The sequence below is a fragment of the Sodiomyces alcalophilus genome (assembly GCF_042370955.1).
Source record: "Sodiomyces alcalophilus JCM 7366 unplaced genomic scaffold ACRALscaffold_3, whole genome shotgun sequence".
NCBI classification, from domain to species: Eukaryota; Fungi; Ascomycota; class Sordariomycetes; order Glomerellales; family Plectosphaerellaceae; genus Sodiomyces; species Sodiomyces alcalophilus.
Window position 1 is genome coordinate 2,876,134 of NW_027263534.1, and position 19,879 is coordinate 2,896,012.

General features: G+C 39.3%; 1 pseudogene across 1 annotated transcript; it reads right to left on the reverse strand.

Moving 5' to 3' along the window:
• Positions 1-18,575: 18,575 nt before the first annotated feature.
• On the reverse strand, positions 18,576-18,650 carry ACRALDRAFT_t124 (annotated as a pseudogene). The gene has a single exon. The product of its transcript is annotated as a tRNA-OTHER (tRNA).
• Between the last annotated feature and the right edge of the window lie 1,229 nt (positions 18,651-19,879).

Genomic DNA, 19,879 nt, shown 5'->3' on the forward strand with positions numbered 1-19,879 from the left:
TTTTTGGTATTTCGAGTAGAATAATAGGATAGAAAACAGTAGATTTCCTTCTTTACTAACCCGGGCTTATAACCTTTTGATATATTAGGCTACGAGTAGTACGCTATACGCGCGGAAAAGAGGAAAATCAAGTAAAAGCTGTTGAATTCGTAGATCCGTAGGATTACTGCTTATTTTTACGAAAGAAAATATATAAAGAACCAACTTCCAGGATTTCTTCCTGGATCCGGGGCTAGCAAAAGACCCTGAAAGATTGGGTGGCGACTATTACGTTAACAGCCTAGGCCACGGTTATCACGCCACGTTATTGGCTTAAATAATAACTAAGATATCGTATTTGCGATACCTAGTGTATTTATATTATATATATTGTAAGCCAAGTATATATACAGGTATAATACGTATAGTATTATAGTATAGGTTAACTCGGTTATAAAGTAGACGTCTAGTTATATAGCTATAAACATATACTGTTTATTTTAACTTAGATGTTATACTTATAATTATTAGGATTATTACTTATTATGAGTATAATATTAATATAAGCCACTATTCGTATCTAGGGTATAGCCACCCCACTATAAGGCCTTTTATAAATCACTTATTAAAGCTAGAGCTGAATATAAATATAAAGACTAACTTCCCTTAAACCTTTAAACCATAATAAAGCCTAAATAAAGCGTCGTAGATGCTTTAACGCTCCGCCTTTAAGCTATCGTTAAAGGCCTTGTGAATAAGCCGTATATAATCGGGTTGCCTGGCTAAATATAGAGCCTATGGACTTAAAGGAGTGCACACGACGCTTTATTATTATCGAAACAATAAATTATAGGTGCGCTCCTAATATAGTAGGTATACCTAGATGGTAGAGTAGGCAGGAGGAACTATATAGGCTCTACTCGGTATCCGGTAACTAACGTAGAATATATCCTAGCTAGTCCTCCTAGCTTATTATCATTTCTCCTCTTCTCCTCTTTACCTATTCGAGTAATTATTATAACAGCCTCTTCCTAAAGCTCTATCTATAAGTCTATTCTTATTACCGCGTTCCGGCTACTCGCGAGGCCTTATCTTAGTGGTTTATCTTAAGTTCTCTAGGGGTCTTTCCGCCGCGTTACGCGAGGTTCTTGGCTATCCCTTAGTTCTAGTGGTTCTGATATCTAGGAGCAGCTTATTATAAGAATCTATTACTTAACTAATAATAATTCTTAATAATAATATACCTTAATACCTTATAGAATCATAATATAAGTAATCGTTATACGTGGCTCCCTAAGCTTAACTAACCCCTGCGTTCTAGCATAGCTCTTTAAAAGCCTTAGTTATATACGGCTAATAAGTTAGCTTATTAGCTTAAGTCTGCTAATAACTCCCCCGCTAAAAAGGCTATTACCCTTATAAAGAACGGTAAGAAGGCCGGTGGTGGCCTTCATAGCGCTATTAATAAGTCCCCCGTCGTTAAGGATAGCGTTATTAAAAAGGCCACTAAGAAAGGTAGCACTAATAACGGGTTAACTATACCCGGTACGGCGTCTAAGGCGCCTACTAAAGTAAAGGGACCGGCCGCTCCTAGTACGGAGTCACTTATAACTCCTACTATAGCGCGCCTACATAATAAAGGGTCCGCTATACTCGGCGTGGTGTCTAAGACACCCGTTAAAATAAAGGAGTTAGCCGTTCCTAGTACGGGGTCGCTTATAACTCCTATTAAAGCGAGGGGCCTAGCCCTCCCTAATAAGGTGATATATACTATTCCTAACCCCTACGTTAGTAAGGTCCTTGCCCGTTTATTCCTAGTAATTAGGTCGGATAATAGTTTGCCCGGTAGCTAGTCCGCCGGTAACTAAAGGACTCTGATTCTAGCTCTAATAGACTATAATAGCGATAACGATAATATCGATAATAGTATTATTGACTATAAAGGGGATATAACTATACCGGGTAGGGCTAACGGTATCCTCCTTATTAGTAGCGATAAGAGCGAGGATAATAACTTTGTCCCTAGTAAAGGTAAGAGCTTCCTAGGTAATAATATCTTTAGTGATAATAACGTTACTAATAAAGGTCCAGGGGCTAATAGGGGCGATAGCGACGCTACGCCTTCTAATAATAGCACTCTCTTAGGCCTTTACCCGGTTCAGGAGGTGATTATAGGGGGCGACCTCCGTGATCCCCCCTATTAACGGTGCTACTTAGGTTTCCTTAATATTATCCTAGATAGCTAAGGCCCTATCATCTTGTATTTATATCGCGACTCTGGCTAGTAGTCTTCCAAGTATCACTACTACTAACACGAATAGAATAATAAGAAATGGGTACGGTTAGTCCGACTGGGGCACTTGGTTATTCCGACTAGGGTCCTATATTGACAGCCAGTGACACCCGCCCGCGTGTTCCGCTTATACCCAGATACTTTTATATACTACAAGATATCCGCTTAATTAATCGTAACGACGATACGCTTAATTGATCGTGGAGACGATACCGACAATACACTCAATTAATCGCAACGACGATACGCTTAATTAATCGTAGGGACGGGTCCCGACGATACGATACACTCAATTAATCGTAGCGACGGTCCCGACGATACGCTCAATTAATCGTAGCGACAGTCCCGACGATACACTTAATTAATCGTAGAGACGATACCGACGATACACTCAATTAATCGTAGAGACGATACCGACGATACACTCAATTAATCGCAACGACGATACGCTCAATACGTGTATATAAGTATTTAGGTATAAAAAGCAGTTATAACGGCTGGCGTCAGGTGTTGTCAGTACTGCCCCAGTCGGAATAACTAAGTGCCCTAGTCGGACTAACCGTACCCTAAGAAATACAAGGAAGTATAGTTATACTCCCTGTTCGATATAGACTGCCCCGGTATACTAACTTAATCGTAGATAAACCTTCGCGCTACATATGCCGCCGTTGATATATAGGATACACTTATAGACGCGGTGCAGTATAGCGGCTTTACTAATAAGAAACTTATAAGTTATCTCCCCCTTATTTTCCTTATATCCTTATACTAATATCTTTATAATAGCGTGTCGTCTATAAGCTCTAGGGGGAGCTACGCTATGCCCTTACTAATAATCAGCACTATAATTACCGAGACTTTAATACGGCTCGGTATAAGTGTTATCGGGCTAATATAGTTATAAAGGCCTAGATCCGCTAGTATAATATCTAAGTATAAAAGGCTTATACATAAACGAAAACTCTTTATTAAATCCGGGATCTCTTAAAGGTCGGCGATAATACGTAGGATAATACTGATAATAGTAGCGACGATAAATATTTCGAGGGTCTATAGGTATATAGTAAGAACTAGATCTGATAATCTAACCTAGAGGGGCACTATATATGTATAATACGACTACCACTATTGTTTGTTCTTAGTATTTAGGATATAATATAATAAATTATTAAAGGTAACGATAAGACCCTCTAGGGCTATAATATAATGAATTAAGAAAGATAACGAAGGACCCGATAGGGTTATAATAGTTTCTGCACTTTTCGAGTCCTCTCCTTTTACCGATCATAATATTATTAAAGGAGTCCCTCTAGGATATAACGCCTTAGTTCCTAGGTGTTATCCTTATGCCCGTGGTCGGCCTACTTAACTAAATACTGCCTCCTTTTCTTCTTAAACCGATAAGCTAAAATCTCCTCCACCTTATACTCCTCTAACTCCTAGAGCTTTATATCTACCTTTATAGGCTCGGGAGCCTGACTATCGCGAGACCGCTAGGGCTCTAATAAAGAGATAGAGAGGATATTATATTCTTTATCGATTATAGGAGATCTAGCTGATAGGCGAGGCTATAATAACTAATAACTAAGGTAATACGGTACGGCCCGAGGTACTTATCTAAGAGTTTCTTACTAGGCCGTTTTTACTTAATGTGTTTTAAGGAGACTAAGATATAGTCCCCTATCTTAAACCGCTATCAAGTCCGCCCGGTATTATAAAACCATGTAAAGACTCTTAAGCCTTCCGAATAACAGTTTCTATTACTTAACGATTAGCGATTAGGTGCTTTACCTGTTATTCGGCGGATATCGCCCTAACGTCTAACGACTTAGGTAACCAGATAATATTAGGGCTATAAGGGTTATAGCCTATTAACGCCACGGAGGGCGTCTACTTAATTACTAAGTGCTAGGCGGTATTATAAGTAAACTATATAAGGGATAGCTTATCTACTTAGTTAGTCTGTTCCTGCGCGTAATAACTACCAAGGTAGTACTCGATACTCTGATTGTAACGCTTAGTCTATCCATCGGTCTAAGGATAGAATATAGTAGATATCCTACGGTGAATACCTAAAAGACTATATAGGGTCTTCTAAAACTTACTCGTGAATAAAAAACCCTAGTCCGAAATAATACTATCCGGTAACCCGTAGATACTAAAGACTCTTAACCATAGAATATCGGCTAAACCTTTAGTAGTTAGTATATTACTATAAGGGATATAAAGGGAATACTTTATATAATAGTAAACTATTATAAAGATCGTATCCTTTTTCTTTCCGCCCTAATTAATAGGGGGGAGACCTATAATAAAGTCGATTAAAATCTGCTAGAACGGGTAAGACGGAACTAAAAGACTAGCTAATAGGCTATAAGGCTCATACTATCTCCCCTTAGTCCTTTAATAAACCCTATATATAGGCACGAACTTCTTTATATCCCGGAATATACTCCTAATACAATCAGTCCGAAATCCTCTTAATTATTCTACCCTAACTATGATACTTAGCGGTAGGCTTATTATAAAAGGCCTATAGGATCTTTTTCCTTAACCCCTATATATCCGGGATAAAACGGCAACCTTTAAAAAGGATTAGGCCCTCCTTATCCCTCGACTATAGGTCGGATAACCGGCCCGTCCTAGATAAAGAAACATAAAAGGGATTATCCCTCTAGGTATTAGCTACCTCTTCCTTTAAACTTAGTAATAAGTCCTTAGAAGCCCTAGGTGCTCCGCTCGTTTTTTTTATAACCCTTAAGACGAAGGTACGGGTAAAGCTCTTAATAGGTATCTAACGCTCCGCCTCTAGGTCCGCCTAACTAAAAGTATACTACGGCTTCCGTGATACACTATTAGCCGGATTCTAAGCTCCTAGCCGGTGCTTAATCTTAAAGTTAAATACCGATAGCTCCTCTAGCTATCGCGTATACTATGGCTTAATCTTTAGCTTATCTATTAGGTACCGATAACTAAGGTAATCCGTTAAAACTTCTATTAGAGTCGAGCTATAGGCTAGGTAATACCTTTAATACCGGAATACCTTAACGATAGCTATTAACTCCGTGTCTAAAGTTAAGTAGTTTAACTCTACATCTCTAAGCTTCCTCGAAAAGAAGGCGATAGGGTACTATACCCGATCTATACACTAACTAATCACCGCCCCTAAGGTAAACCTCGATATATCCGGCTCTAGTTGAATAGGTAGCTTAGGATCGAAATACTATAAAACCGGAGCCTCCTAAAACCTTTAGTATAACTTATTAAAAGCCTCTCTCTCCCTTATAAACAATATAAATACCCCCTTTACTTTACTCTTCTTTATTAAGTCTATAAACGGCTCTATAATCTTTAAATAATTATTAATATAACGCCGATAAAACCTAGTAAACCCTAGGAGAATTTAGATAGTCTTTACCGAGTTTAGCCCTTAATAATCGCTAATAGCCTTAACCCTAGACTAATCTATATAAACCCTATTCACTCTAATAATAAACCCTGGGAATTCTACTTTTTAAGTGTAAAATATATACTTCTCGGGATTCACGTACCATAACTACTCCCTTAACCTCCCTAAAACCTCCTTAACGTATACTTAATAAACCTTAAGGTTCTTACTATAAATTAAGATATTATCTAGGTAAACTATATAAATTATATCGACTAATCTACTTAAGGCCTAGTTAATATACCGTTAAAAGCTAGCTAGGGTATTAGTAAGTCTAAAAGGTATAACTAAGTATTCGAAATAACTGTAGCGGGTCCTAAAAGCTATCTTTTATTTATCGCCGGGTCGTATATAAAGTCGATAATAGGCATCCTTAAGGTCTAGCTTAGTAAAGGCCTTTAATAATAAAAGCCAGTCTATAATCTCGTGTATTAATAGGAGCGGTATACGATCTTTATAAATACCCTTATTTAACCCCTAATAGTCTATATATAGTCTTAGCCTCCTACCCTTTTTCGGTATAAAAAGAACAGGAGTACCCGTAGGACTAGTAGAGTAACGAATCTAACCTTTAGCGAGGGCGCCCTAGAGGTACTCCCGTAAAGCTACTAACGCCTTCTTTACCAACAGATAAATCGGCCTAAACAGGGGCGTCTTCCCTTCCTTTAACTTAATCCCGTGGTCCTATTAATAATAAGTAAGCAGCTTACCGGCCGTCTCCACGTTAAATATATCTGAACTTATAATACTACTCTAGCACGGCTACTAATAACTCTTCTTAACCCACGGGTAAAGGGTCCTCGGGGGGTTCGGGTAATAGTTTAGGTAGGGGAGTAAGCGTGGTTATATTCTCTAAGACGTGAGCTTAAACACGGCTAACCCGCGCTACCTAGGTTCTAATAAGCCTAATAGCTACCTTCGCCTTATTCGTAACCCTCTTTAACTCCTTCTATAAACCTATAAACCTTAAATCCTCCTTCTAAATTCAAAACGTCTAACTCTTCTTTACCTAGTTAACTATTAGATTATACGTAGTTAACTAGGGGATCCCGAGGATAACCTCTAACCTATCTTTACCTAAATCTATTATATATAACTCTATATACTATATCTATATATAATTCTAATTATTTATAATTCGAACTATAAATAAGATTAATCCGAGTATCTAGGTTATATATTCCTTATTTAACCACTTAACTTCCTTAGGAGGTCCGGTAATTATTCTGCTAGGGGGCACTATATCTTTATCGATAATATTAAAGTCGGTAGCGCTATCTAAAATTATAACTCGATAATCCTATCCACCGTTTAGTCGTATATTAAGCTTTACCCTTACTAGACTAAGGGGAGGGGATAACTCTAATAGCGCGTTATCCTAGGCCTAACCCTATAGGGCTTAGGGTAAGGCCTATACCTAACCTAAAGTGGGTCGACTAGGAGCTATAGCCTCCTGATTAGGGTTAGTAGCCGAGGTAGAGCTTTAGACGGCCCGCTTATTCCGTAGATAAGGGTAAAAAGGTCGAATATAGTCCTTCTTTCTGTATTCGTAATATTTCCGAGGGCCCGAGAATTCCGAGATTCTACTAGGGCTATCCCGCTATTAGGTAGGGGTAGTAGCAGTAATAGCCGCAGTTATAGTAGTAGGGGGCGTAGGCGAGTCTTTATAAGAACTACTAGCTTAGAATAATAAGGCTTTACTACTAGTTCCGCGCTTCCTCTTATATCTCTAATTATAGAGTATATAATAGCCGCGGTCCTAATCGGATGGTTTACCTTTACGTGATATTATAACCTTCGCCTAGCGAGCTGTAACGTTTAGCTCCTAGAAGGTCTCAGGCAAAATTCCAGTAATACTTTAATCGCGTAGAGGCTTGCTTAATTTAGCTATAATAAGCTATATACGCTACTTATTAGGAAGGGGGATAGACACCTTATTAAATAAGGCATCTAACTTATAAAGAAGTTAATTATAGGTCTGGCCGGGTTCCTAAGAGGTCCGTTCTAAAAAGATCTATTCCGTAACTAATAACTCGTAGGTCTTGTTATCGACTAATTACTTACTTAAGAAGGCCTGTAGCTTAGCCTATATCGCTTTTATTAAAGAACTATAGGTCCTCCTTTAGTAAGCTTATAAAGGGGCCGTCTAGAGAGGCACCATATATAGCTAGCGAGGCGCCAAAACATAGGGGTCATCCTAGCGACCCATAATTCGGTATCGAGGTACAAGGAAAGATATAAGTATACCACTATATACTAAGTACCAAAGCATCGGGCTATATTAATTTTATATATAAGCTTATCCTATTCTACTACCCTACTTCGTACTTCGTACGAATAGTATTTACCTAGGCAGATAAACCAATAATACGACTATAGATATCCGCTTCGTCGTCTTTATCCATCGCCTCCCGCCGTTCCTTATCTAGCAGTTTATCCATTTAACCCTTAAATCTAGGAGGAATCAGGTCTATACGATAATCGCCACTGCTTTCCTAAGCGGCCTAAGATACCGACCCTTTAGTAAGATTAATAAGGTATCTACCTAAACGCCTTAGCGTAAGAGTGCCTGCCTCGTAGCTTATAGCGGCCGGAGTAGTTAATAGCGGTGGTTACGCCTCGTAACGTTCCTATGCTTCCACTAACTTAAATACGGATAGTAGCCGCTTTATACCACTCTTTCCCTAACCCTTTTTACGACCTATAGCCTGTGTCTCGATACTGCCTTTAGGCTGGCCTTTTCCACGGATTTATATAGGTTCCCGGGACGCCGGCGGTCCTAGAGAAGTCGGGGTACCTCCTTATTAGTACTACTGCTCTGCTATAGACGCGCGATTCCACTACTAGTATATATCGATCTATAAGAGGCTAAAAGACTCGTGATCGCGTAGATAGTTATAAAGGATATACCTGTAAGGCAGGCCTAAAGCAGTACGAAGGCGTATATAATTACTAGCATAGCGATCGCCTTTAGGCTATAAAGGGAGGGGTTAACCCGGAAGTCTTTTTAGCAGGCGTTATAACTCTTCCTCTATTAATTATACGGCCCGCGGGATAACCTTAGTATTAATATCTCTAAAGAGATCGATCTAACTCGAAAACGCCACCTTATTCTGGCGTTTTAACCCCTTAAAAGAGATCTCGGCACTCTAATATACCTACTAGAGATATAGCTTATAAAAGACTATTACTAGATCGCCTAAGCTAGTTACTAGATAAGACTTAAGGCTAGTATAAAAGGACTCGGCGATAAATATAGATATATGCCTAAAATAGGGTATTTAGTTAACCCAGAAAGCAATAATCTTCGTTTTATATAGCGTAAGCTATATATCCTCGGCGTAGGCGACGGCCCGTTCATGATCTCTTCTAAACGCCCTAAACTCTTTAAATCTCTAACTATAGGCCTCCTCCGTTAACGATACTACCAAAGCATTCTAGGCTTTAAGAAACGCCTAAAAGGTAGGGTGGCGCTTAGACCTGCTATCTATAGTACGTATTGCCTTAGGAAAATACTGCTTTATCTTTGTAAGTATGTTTATATTAATATACCAGAGGCATAGTATATAGGGAATCGTGCTACTAATTTAGTATCTTTATAGTGCGTTTAGAAGCGTAAGCTCCTGATCAGTAATAATATAGCGTGGTAGATCGTATCTAAAAGATTAAAGGTAGTTAAAGAGGTTCTATACCGCCTATATATATTAAGCTTTATGTTCGCCGTTAATAAATACGGTAGTAATCTAGAATACCTTTCGGAGGGGGGAAACGCGGTAGATATTAAGCAGAGGTATACGGAACCTATTCGTCTTATAGGTATAGTTTATTATAAGCGTATCGGGAGCTTATCGTAGTAAGAGGATCGCTAATGGCGGGGTAATAAATAGACCTTATATACTCCCCGTAGCGTCTCGAGAATCGCGGTAAAAATAGGTATCGGAGTTATCTAATTACTATAAAAACGCTTAGTAAATAGATAGTTCTGGATAAACAGGTACTTACGTCGTAGAGCCACTATAAGGGTGTACGGCCTATAAGCTCTTCACGGCGATACTTTATAAGCAGATTTATAACGTCTTTACGCGTTACGTTATTAATAGGATCACCTAATTATAGATAGCGAAGACTAGTTACGATATCTTAAGGGCGTATACCACTATTCGATATTATAATAATCTTATCGCGGCGCCGAGTAAGCTAACTAAATCTATAGTTACTAAATAAAGCGGCCTCCACTACGTCGTGATTATAGCTCTAGCTCTAAACAGATATACACTATAAAACAGCCTAACGGCTATCGTCCTAGCGCTTAATCGATATACTAAACAGGCACGCCGTTATCTACAAGCTCGTTTTTCATCGCTTAGATTCGTCAACTCCAGGAGCTGCCTTCGATACGTTAGACTAGCCTTTCCCGTATCTATAGGTGTATCTAATAGCGTTATCGTTAGTAGGGTAACGCTTCTTTATAACGAGGCTATATCCGTTAGCAAGGGCATACGATTTAACGGCCTTATCTACTTCTATAAAGGTAGCGAAGATTACTAACGATAAAGACGGCCCACAGGGCCTTCCACGGCCATCTACCTCTATTTTATACGTTATATATATGTATAGAAAAGATAGATTAATAACTACGTTTATAGTGGAAAAGTAGAATTACTACCAACCTAACTAAAAGGGTAGGTAGGCATACAAGATACCTTAAGTCGTTTAATTAATGCTAGTATACTTCGAAAAGTAACGTTTTCTCATACTTTAAAGGTACCTTAGCAGGTTCATAGACATCGCATTTAGGTATCCACTCATTAGACCCACTTTTTAGCGCCTCGCTAGCCATATATGGTGCCTCTCTAGACGGCCCCCTTATAAATAGGACTTTATATTTCTTTTAAGGCAGCTAGAGGTAAAGTAAACCTTCTTCGCCTTTATCGTAAAGCTAGCTAGAGTAAGGTAAAAGCGTTCCTTAATCTCTTCTATAAAGGTTCTAAACTAGTTATACGACTTACCGTCCTATTTTAGGGATAGTAGTGGTTTGCCGGGTAGTATCCAGGTCTTCGCCGCGACGAATAGCTTCTAGACGCTTTAATTTACGCTCTCGCTTCCTATATTCCTTATAGTAGCTTAGAAGGGAGTCTAGCTTTTCGGGAAGTAGTTAATCCGTAGGATAATTCTTTAGTTCCTTAATATTATAACGTATACCCGACTAAAGATCAGGTTATGGCTTTATAATATTAGACGAGGGAGCTATGAGTGTCACACGCTAAGTGACTATAAGAGGCTTATGCTAGGGTGCTAGAGACGGTTCTGGCTACGGCCTTAAAGGACCCTACAGGATAATAGACTCTTGTTCCTTAGGCGGAGGCGCGGTGGTATCGCTTCTAGGAGATAGCGTGTATTTACGAACCGATTCATAATCTCTATCCTTAGGGGGAGTAATACTAAAGGGTGTATAAGGAGGCATAGTTATTTATTAGCTAACTAGTAGAGGTAAATTATACTTATAACTCTTAATAGTTATTATACCCGTTAAAACGGCTAAGCGAATAATATATTAGGGGTTTTTATATAAAGAGTAAAAAGACGTTATAAAATAATTAAAAGGGTAATATAAACCGATAGGTTAAATTAATAGTTAAATTATTCGCTAAACCCCTAAGTCAGGAGTTTAGCTTTATATATCCCTTTTATAGATAACCAGAGCCTCTTCCCCAGGAACCTTATAGAATCCCCTTAACAGCATTCCTAGGACTATAATCTATCCGCCGGTAGTCCTCCCTATCACACTATACCAGGTCGGCCTGGATAGTACTAGTCCCGGAGCCGACTCGACCCCCTATCTCCGAACACTATACCCTATCTAATCCCCTTTATAACTATTAAGACATAATATCTCCTCCTATTCAGGCTATCCCTGGCTTCGATAAATTATGCCCGTGATATTCCTATACCCTAACGATCTAGTCCCGAGGCCGTAGCGAGCTACACGCCTCGAATCTACCTCCTATGCCTTTATCGCTAATATTAATAGGTAACCTATTAATATCTCCGATCTAACGGTTATAGGCAAGGCCGCCTACTGGGAAGACTACCGCCGATATAAAGAAGATTATAAGGACCACGAGACCTGTTAGAAGGGTATTAATGGTATACTTAAGTGGGCAGAAGAGTCTATCGTAGCGAAAAGACGGAAGGCTCTAATAAGGGGCATAACCTAGGAAAAAATCTACGTAACAGTATAAGCCGACGCCGTACCCTATATCACGACCCGTATAAAGGACTCCTAAAAGAACTACGACCTTTATAAGAATAAGCCGCTCACGAGCCTAAGGAAGGTGGCCGCCTAGCTAAACGACTAGCAGGACCGGCTTTAGGACCATTATAACGTCGGGATATATAATAAACCCCGGGAGATTTAGATTAACGACTTCTTTAACGCTATACGACCTGCCCTAGGTAACTAGGTAGATATAAAAACAGTAATACTAGACCTTAAAATAGTATCGGCGATAACCCTATCGCGGAAAGGAAGAAGGCGGCGGAATAACTTAACATGCTACCCACTTAAAGCTATAGAACTATAGCCTTCCCGGCCCTAAACCTAGGTATAGGTAACGATAATAACGGGCTATAATAGGCCGGGAGGGCTAACTAAACCGGAGCCTAGCGGGGCCGTACCGCCTACACTAAAAGTAAGTTAACTAACCGTATAAGCTCTAAGCGTAGATAATCCCTTTTTAATAAGGATAAGTATCCCGCGTGCTTCCGCCGCTGCCACGATCTATAGGGGTACCAAATACTATTCCTAGAGTTAGCGCTAAAGGGCTTCTAAGCTAACGACTCGGTTAGGAGGCTCGTGGAGAAGTCCCTTAGGATAGACCAGGATCTATAAGGCGCCGTGGAGAAGATTAGGTCCCGGAATAAAAAGAAGCGAACCGCCGTCACGGATAATAATAACGAACTCCGTTGCGGCGGTAAAGCCACGGATAATAATAATAAAGTCCGTGGCAGTAATAATAATAATAAAGTCTTCGGGGAGGTATAACTACGTATAAATAAAAGGACTACTATTACCGATAATAATAATAAAGTCGGTGGTAGCGGTAAAGTAACCGATAATGATAATAGGGTGAGGTAATTCCGACTAGGCTATTTGTTTATTCCGACTAGGACAATACTGATAACGCCTGACGCCAGCCGCCACTACTTCCGTTTATACCTAGATATATATAGACAGGTACACTTAATTAAGCGTATCGTCGGTATCGCTTCTACGATTAATTGACTATATCGTCGGTATATATCGTGGCTACGATTTAATTAAGTGTATCGTCGGTATCGCTCCTACGATTAAATCAAATATATCGTCGGTATCGTTCCTACGATTAATTGAACGTATCGTCGGTATTGTCGGTATCGTCGCTACGAGTATTTGAGCGGATATGGAAGTATCTAGGTATAAGCGGAATAAGCGAGCGGGTATCACCGGCTATTAACATAGGACCCTAGTTGGAATAAACGAATGGCCTGGTCAGAATAACCTCACCCTAATAATAGAAACTGCGGCGGCGGCGGCGCTAATAACGGAATAAAGCCATGCCGGTTAAAGGCCCCGGCGGCCGCCCTCTTAGCCGCTGTATATCCTTTACGGTAGTCCGCTATATTAGACTTAGGTACCACCTCCTACGTTTTCTATAATAGAAACAGATTTACAGATTATAGACCGGCCCGCCTTAGTAACGTTATAATCGCCGGTACTAAAACGGTGCCGATTTAAGGATATAAAGACGTTATTATTATAATAAAAGAAACGGCCGGCCCGATAAAGTTCCGGTTAAAGGATATAGCCTACTACAAAGATTTTATCTATAACTTAGTCTTAAATAAGAAGATACGTTAAAACGGTTAGTAGTAGGAGTAGGAGCCACCGAACCATTATATACGCTACGGCGATCGATTAATTCTTTATAAGCTAAGTATCTACTACGATTAAACCGTTATAAAGCTCTTTCTAGTCACTAACGCCCTAGCCTGTACTACTCTTCTAGGTTAATAGTATTGTATCTTATTAGTCTATTCGTGGACTAGTAATAAGGAGCCTTTTTGAAAACGAAATAAGAGAATAGCTAGCTAAGCCGATAGTAACCCATAGTATCTCCGTTTAGGGCATGCTAGCCCTAATATAATAAAGTAACTAGGAGAGCAGTAATAGGGCGTTAAACTAAAGGGACTAGCAACGATGGAGTATAACGCCTACGCCTAATTAAAGATAAGTCGTTACATTAGCCGGCGGACCCGTATAGCTCCGAGCTACGCTAGTAAGAGGTGGGTAATCGATTTCACGGAGTTCTAACTAATAGCTAAGGGTTATATACGGATTATATTCTTTACGGATCGATATATCGGATTCGTGGCCTATTACGTTATAACGCTAAAGAGGGCCTTTAAAATCTATATAGTCATAAACTAATATATCTGATAGGTTTAGAGTTCATTTAACCGGTAGGTACGGGTCTTTAAGTATAATATCAAACTAATATAATCGCTCGAAATATAGAGCTTAGCTAAAGGTTTTAGTATTTAATTAGACTCCTCTTTGGTAGAGACCCCCGCTTAGAACGGTAGTGCTAAAAGGTCTAGGGCTATTATTATACTAAAGGCATAAGCTATACGAATCCACTCCCGATTACCCGATTTCCTATGGGTTAAAGTCGTTCCTACTGCCGCTTACATACAAAACAGAACGCTAAAATAACGTCTTAGCTAGAAGACCCTATTCGAGGTCCTCTATTAACGTAAGCCATAGCTAGGCCACCTTCGGGCCTTTAGCTATAAAGCTTTTCCTATAACCAGAGCAGGTTTAATAAGATCTAGAAACCTTTAATATCAACTAGCGCCGCGCGCCTATATCGGCTACCTTATAGGATACGATTTAACTAATCTTTACCGTATTTAAGTTCCTGGCCTTAGAAGGAACGAGATTGTTCGTATACGTAACGTTATCTTTAATAAAAAGGAGTATTTTAACCGTAGTCTTAAAGCCCTAAAGGACGACTTACGTTAATTAACGGAAAAAGAGCTTCCGGATATTATTAATTAGATCCACCTGCTGGATATACACGTAATTAAGTAAGACGAGCCGCTATCGCCCGAGATATATATAATAGCATACTTCGAGCCTATTCTCTAGTTAGGTAGCGAGGTTAACGAACCTCTCCTAAGGGCTACGCCTGCCGGCCTGAAGGCTCGGGGGGTAGAACCGTTTATAGAGCCTAAGAGGCCGGAACGACCGTTTATAGCGCCCGAGAGGCTAGAACGGTAGGAGGAGCTGATAGAGCCTGTGAGGCTGGAGCTAAAAAAAGACTTTTCTATAGCCGCCATTAATTACTCACGCTCGGGCAGTCACTTTCTAACTCTACTCGAAACCCCTCCTTAGGTAGGGCTTACGGCGGCTGCTTTTACGGGCTATATGCTTATAAAGCAGGGGGGAGCTAAATTTCGAAGCTATAGTATTAACCGAGTCTGGATCTCTGCGTTTAACGTAGGAAGATACACCCTATTAGTCCGTAATTTAAATTATAAGCCGCTAACGAAGTTAAAAATTAAAAAGGCACTTAAGAGACCCTATACCGTAAATAACTACCGGTCCCTGTAAGAAGTTAACGAGACCTTAAAAACCACCTATATAGAATCCTATTCCGATAAGCCTAAAGGGATTACCTAAAGAGTTATAAAGAGATAAGCTCGTGGATCACGGTACCGAAAGATAGGGCGAAGGGGTATTAGGTGCTTAGCTATATATAGGTAATAACCTATAAGTTTAATAAGCATAGCTTTCTATAGAAGTATAAGGCTAGATTAGTGGTCCGCGGAGATTAATAGTATTAGGACTTATTAGAAGATATATATATAGCCACTCTCGCTAGTCGCTCCTTTAGATTATTAATAGCGATCGCCGCCCGCTTCGACCTATCCTTAATATAGTACGATATCGTTAACGCGTTTATATATACTCCCCTGCTATACGATATATATATGCGGTTCCTGCCCGGGACCGCGGCGCCGGGTTAATTATTATTACTAAAGAAGGCATTGTATAGGCTATAGGAGTCTTTATTACTATAGCAAAAGTATATTATAGAATAGTTGAAAAGAGATGGGTTTAAGATAGTGCCGTAAGAGCCCTGCTGATTTATACGCTGTGGGCTAATTCTATTCTTCTATATAGACGATATCGTGATCGGCTTTAAGAAAGACTTTAAGGAAGAGATAGAATAGGCTATCGTAAGCCTATAAGGCTACTACGCCCTGTAAGGCGGGCAGCCATTATAATAGTTCCTTAGGATTAAGGTTATTCGGGACCGTCCCTCGAGGAAGATATAGTTATTATAACGCGATTATATCATGAAGGTAGGATATCTATTATTAACGGTATCTAACTATAAGCCTATAAGCCCTATAAAACTGGCAGAGATACTGCCGTATACAGGGAAATCCATTACTATTAAAAGCTATTAACGAAAGATAGGATCTATTCTGTACGCTATAGTGATTACACGCCCCGATATCGCCTTTATAGTATCTTAACTCTATAGATTTAATATAAATCCGAGCCGTTAGTATTATAAAGCAGCGGACTATTTGATCCGATATCTGCTAGCCACGTAAACCTACGCCTTGGAATTAGGCGGTGGCGACTCTATTAAGGTGCTTACCAACGCGTTTTTTACGGATAACTTCATTAATCGCAAGAGTAGTCGGGCATTTATAATACGCCTGTTTAGAGGCATAGTAGCCTAGCGAGCTAACAAATAAGTAACGGTTATAACGTTAAAAATAGAGGCGGAGCTGCTCTAGATTATATAAGGTGCGAAGGAAGGGATATTCACGAAGAGACTATTAGAGGCGATAGGTATAATTGTCGACGATCCACGACTAAATATATGATACGATAATAGCTAAACGATACGCCTACTAACGGCGAAGATCGCTTAATTAAACACACGATTACGACACGTGGATATACATAACTATTAGTTACGAGAGGCGTAGCAGTATAGAAGGATTAAAGTTAGCTACGTTATAAGCGCCGATAAAATCGTTAATAGATTAACGAAGGTCCTGTCTAGGGAAAAGTTTATAAGCTTTAGGGAATAGGTGGAAGTGATAGATATACAGGGACGTCTCTATATAAATAAGCTGGAGGATATTTTACTAGAGTATTTAGTGGAGCTGGAAGAGAAGTTCGATAGAAGCTGCGTAGACGTTATAGAAGGGGATATATCGATAGAAGAAGCCTATAAATAACTGTAACTAAGTAACTACAGTATAGGTATTTAGTTAGGGAGGTGTGTTACACAGGCTGGCCCAAAGCATGTTCGGGACGGGTTATTCCGGGCCCGAAAGTGGGGGTGGATCTGCCGCAGGAATAAGAGCAGGAATTTAGCACTACGATCAGAGATTTCCACAGAGTAAATTAAATCAACAGATCAATTGCTTATTATACGCAATTAAGTTATACGCTTTTTGCAATAGTCACCGGCTAATAATATAGGACCCTAGTCGGAATAACCAAGTGCCCTAGTCGGACTAAGACTAACCGCACCCAAGATATATATCTTTCTACTTCTAATTCCGCTGCCTATAACTATAAAGTAGTTATTAATAGCAGATATTAACAGTATTTATTCTATAAGTTACCTGCTACTCCTCGCCGCTATAAAGGGTATCCCTAATCGGTTTAGACTAGGGGTTAGCCACGATTTACCCGGGAAAGGGTTACGGCTAGCTTATTTTAGGATATTAATATTTATTTATTTATTTATTTATTTATTTATTTATTTATTTATTTATTTATTTATTTATTTATTTATTTATTTATTTATTTATTTATTTATTTATTTATTTATTTATTTATTTATTTATTTATTTATTTATTTATTTATTTATTTATTTATGTATTTATTTATTTATTTATTTATTTATTTATTTATTTATTTATTTATTTATTTATTTATTTATTTATTTATTTATTTATTTATTTATTTATTTATTTATTTATTTATTTATTTATTCCCGTACTCCGCTATCCTTCTGTTACCCAGATAGTCTAGGAGCCAGTATACAAATTCTACCTATACGGTCCTTCTTTAATACCTATAAGGGGGAAAACCGTAGTATAAGACTTAGGAAGCTATTATAAGACTCAGGAAACTAGCATAAGACTTAGATAAAACCCCCTATACTGCCCTCTTTTAAGAATTAGTGCCTTATACGGGGCTATAGCGGCCCTAGTACTAACCTATCTACTAGTATAAACCTCGCGGCTTCTATACTAGAAAGCCTATAACGTTGCTCGTAGTGGCTTTAAAGCCGATTATATACTTAATTAATAGCGCGCGCGTGGTTATCCTCTTTTTGTTTTATACGCCCTATATACCCTAGGGCTAGCCCCTACGGGCCTACTACGCACGGCTTATATATACGCTTCCTAGGGTTTAAAGCTCCTAAGCTTCCCTGCTCTTTTTATAGCTATAGGTAGGGCTAATATAGGCTATATACCTACGCAGAACGCGTATATAATAAAGTAAAAGGCTATCTCTGTATCGTAGAAGTAACGCCGCGTATTTTTACTTACACGCTTAGGGATAGCGCGGTACCGTCTTCTTATTTCCATGGTAGGGACCGTAGGGCGACTAGCTCCCTCGTGGCACCTATTATCGACTAGCGAAGCCGGGCGGAATGTGGGTTTAACGGGCCTCCCATTTAACTATTATCTACGTGCTAAGGTAGATAAAAGCCCCTAAGTATAGGTTCCGAGTACAGTAAGGAAGAATAGGGGTTCCTGTTTGCGTGCGCCTTTAGCCGGATTCGAACCGACCTAGTCACCTGGACTATATACCAGGTAGACCACTATTATACTATAGAGGCAGGATATTAATACAAAAACAGGGATATATTCTAAAAGAAATGTCTATTTTAACGATATAGTAGTTAATTACTTTTACTACCCTATATTTCTAGTAAAGCCACCTTAGTTTCTTTAAAGGCCTAGGCGTTGAGTAGTTAGTGATAGATAGCTAAGTAAAGTCTCCTATTTCGAAGCGTTCCCCTAAGAGTCGCCGCTTGTTCGCGGTCTCTTTATCTTATAGTTACTTCGACGCTATAACGGCCTATACGAATTCCACGGCTCCTTATAGGTGACTTAATAGATTATAGGTAGCGGCTCTAGGAAAAAGAGGCTTATCTAGGTTATTAAGGTTTTCCTACTATTAAGAGATAACTACGCCGCGGGTAATAGGCGACCTTAGTTATCCTAGGAGTAGTGTATAAAGGCGCGACGATAGGCTTAGATATCCTAGCTTAGTTTCTTAGGTCCTCTATTAGTTTATGGGTAGTAGGCTATACTAAGTCGCTACTCGAACCCTACGAGTTTATAGAATTATCGCTAGAACCTACTAGTCCAGTTTAAGCCCCTATCGGTAACGATTAAGAGACGTATATTATAGAATCGGAAATAGCAGTTGAGGAAATATTCTATATAAGCGTCTACTTTTATTGTCTTTATTACTTTTAGCGTCATGGACTTTATTAACTAGTCTATTATTACCTATAGGTAGTAAGCCTTACCCTTGCCGGTAAGTAGTAGATCCGTTATAAAATCTATTATAAGGTGGCTACGGACCTGCTCCAGTATAAATAACGGTTTTAATAGCTCGCGCTACGCGTTCCGCTACTAGTTACTCCCGTTATATACGCTGCAGTTATAGACGAATTTTAGATATCCTTATTTATACCTGGCTAGAAAAACTACCGGGCTTCTATAGCGATTATATTCTCCCTTACCCGGGTAACCCCTGATAATAGAGTTATAGATCGCCTATACTAAGCGTCCTTTTAGCAGCGAGTCTTCTCCGGAGCCCGGGACCCAGAGACGGTCCCGGAAGGTTATATATCCTGTTAGGTTAAGAGTACGTTTATTCCGACCAGGGCATTTAGTTATTCGGACTAGGGCAGTATTTTCGTAGTCGGTGCCAGCCGCCCACGATTATAACTTTTTTTTAGTATTAATTAGATTGTATAACTATTATCTTAGTAAGCTTAGACGTTTTGTTCGTAGGCGAAGGCGGGTGTATTATAGGAGCATAGGTATTTATTCG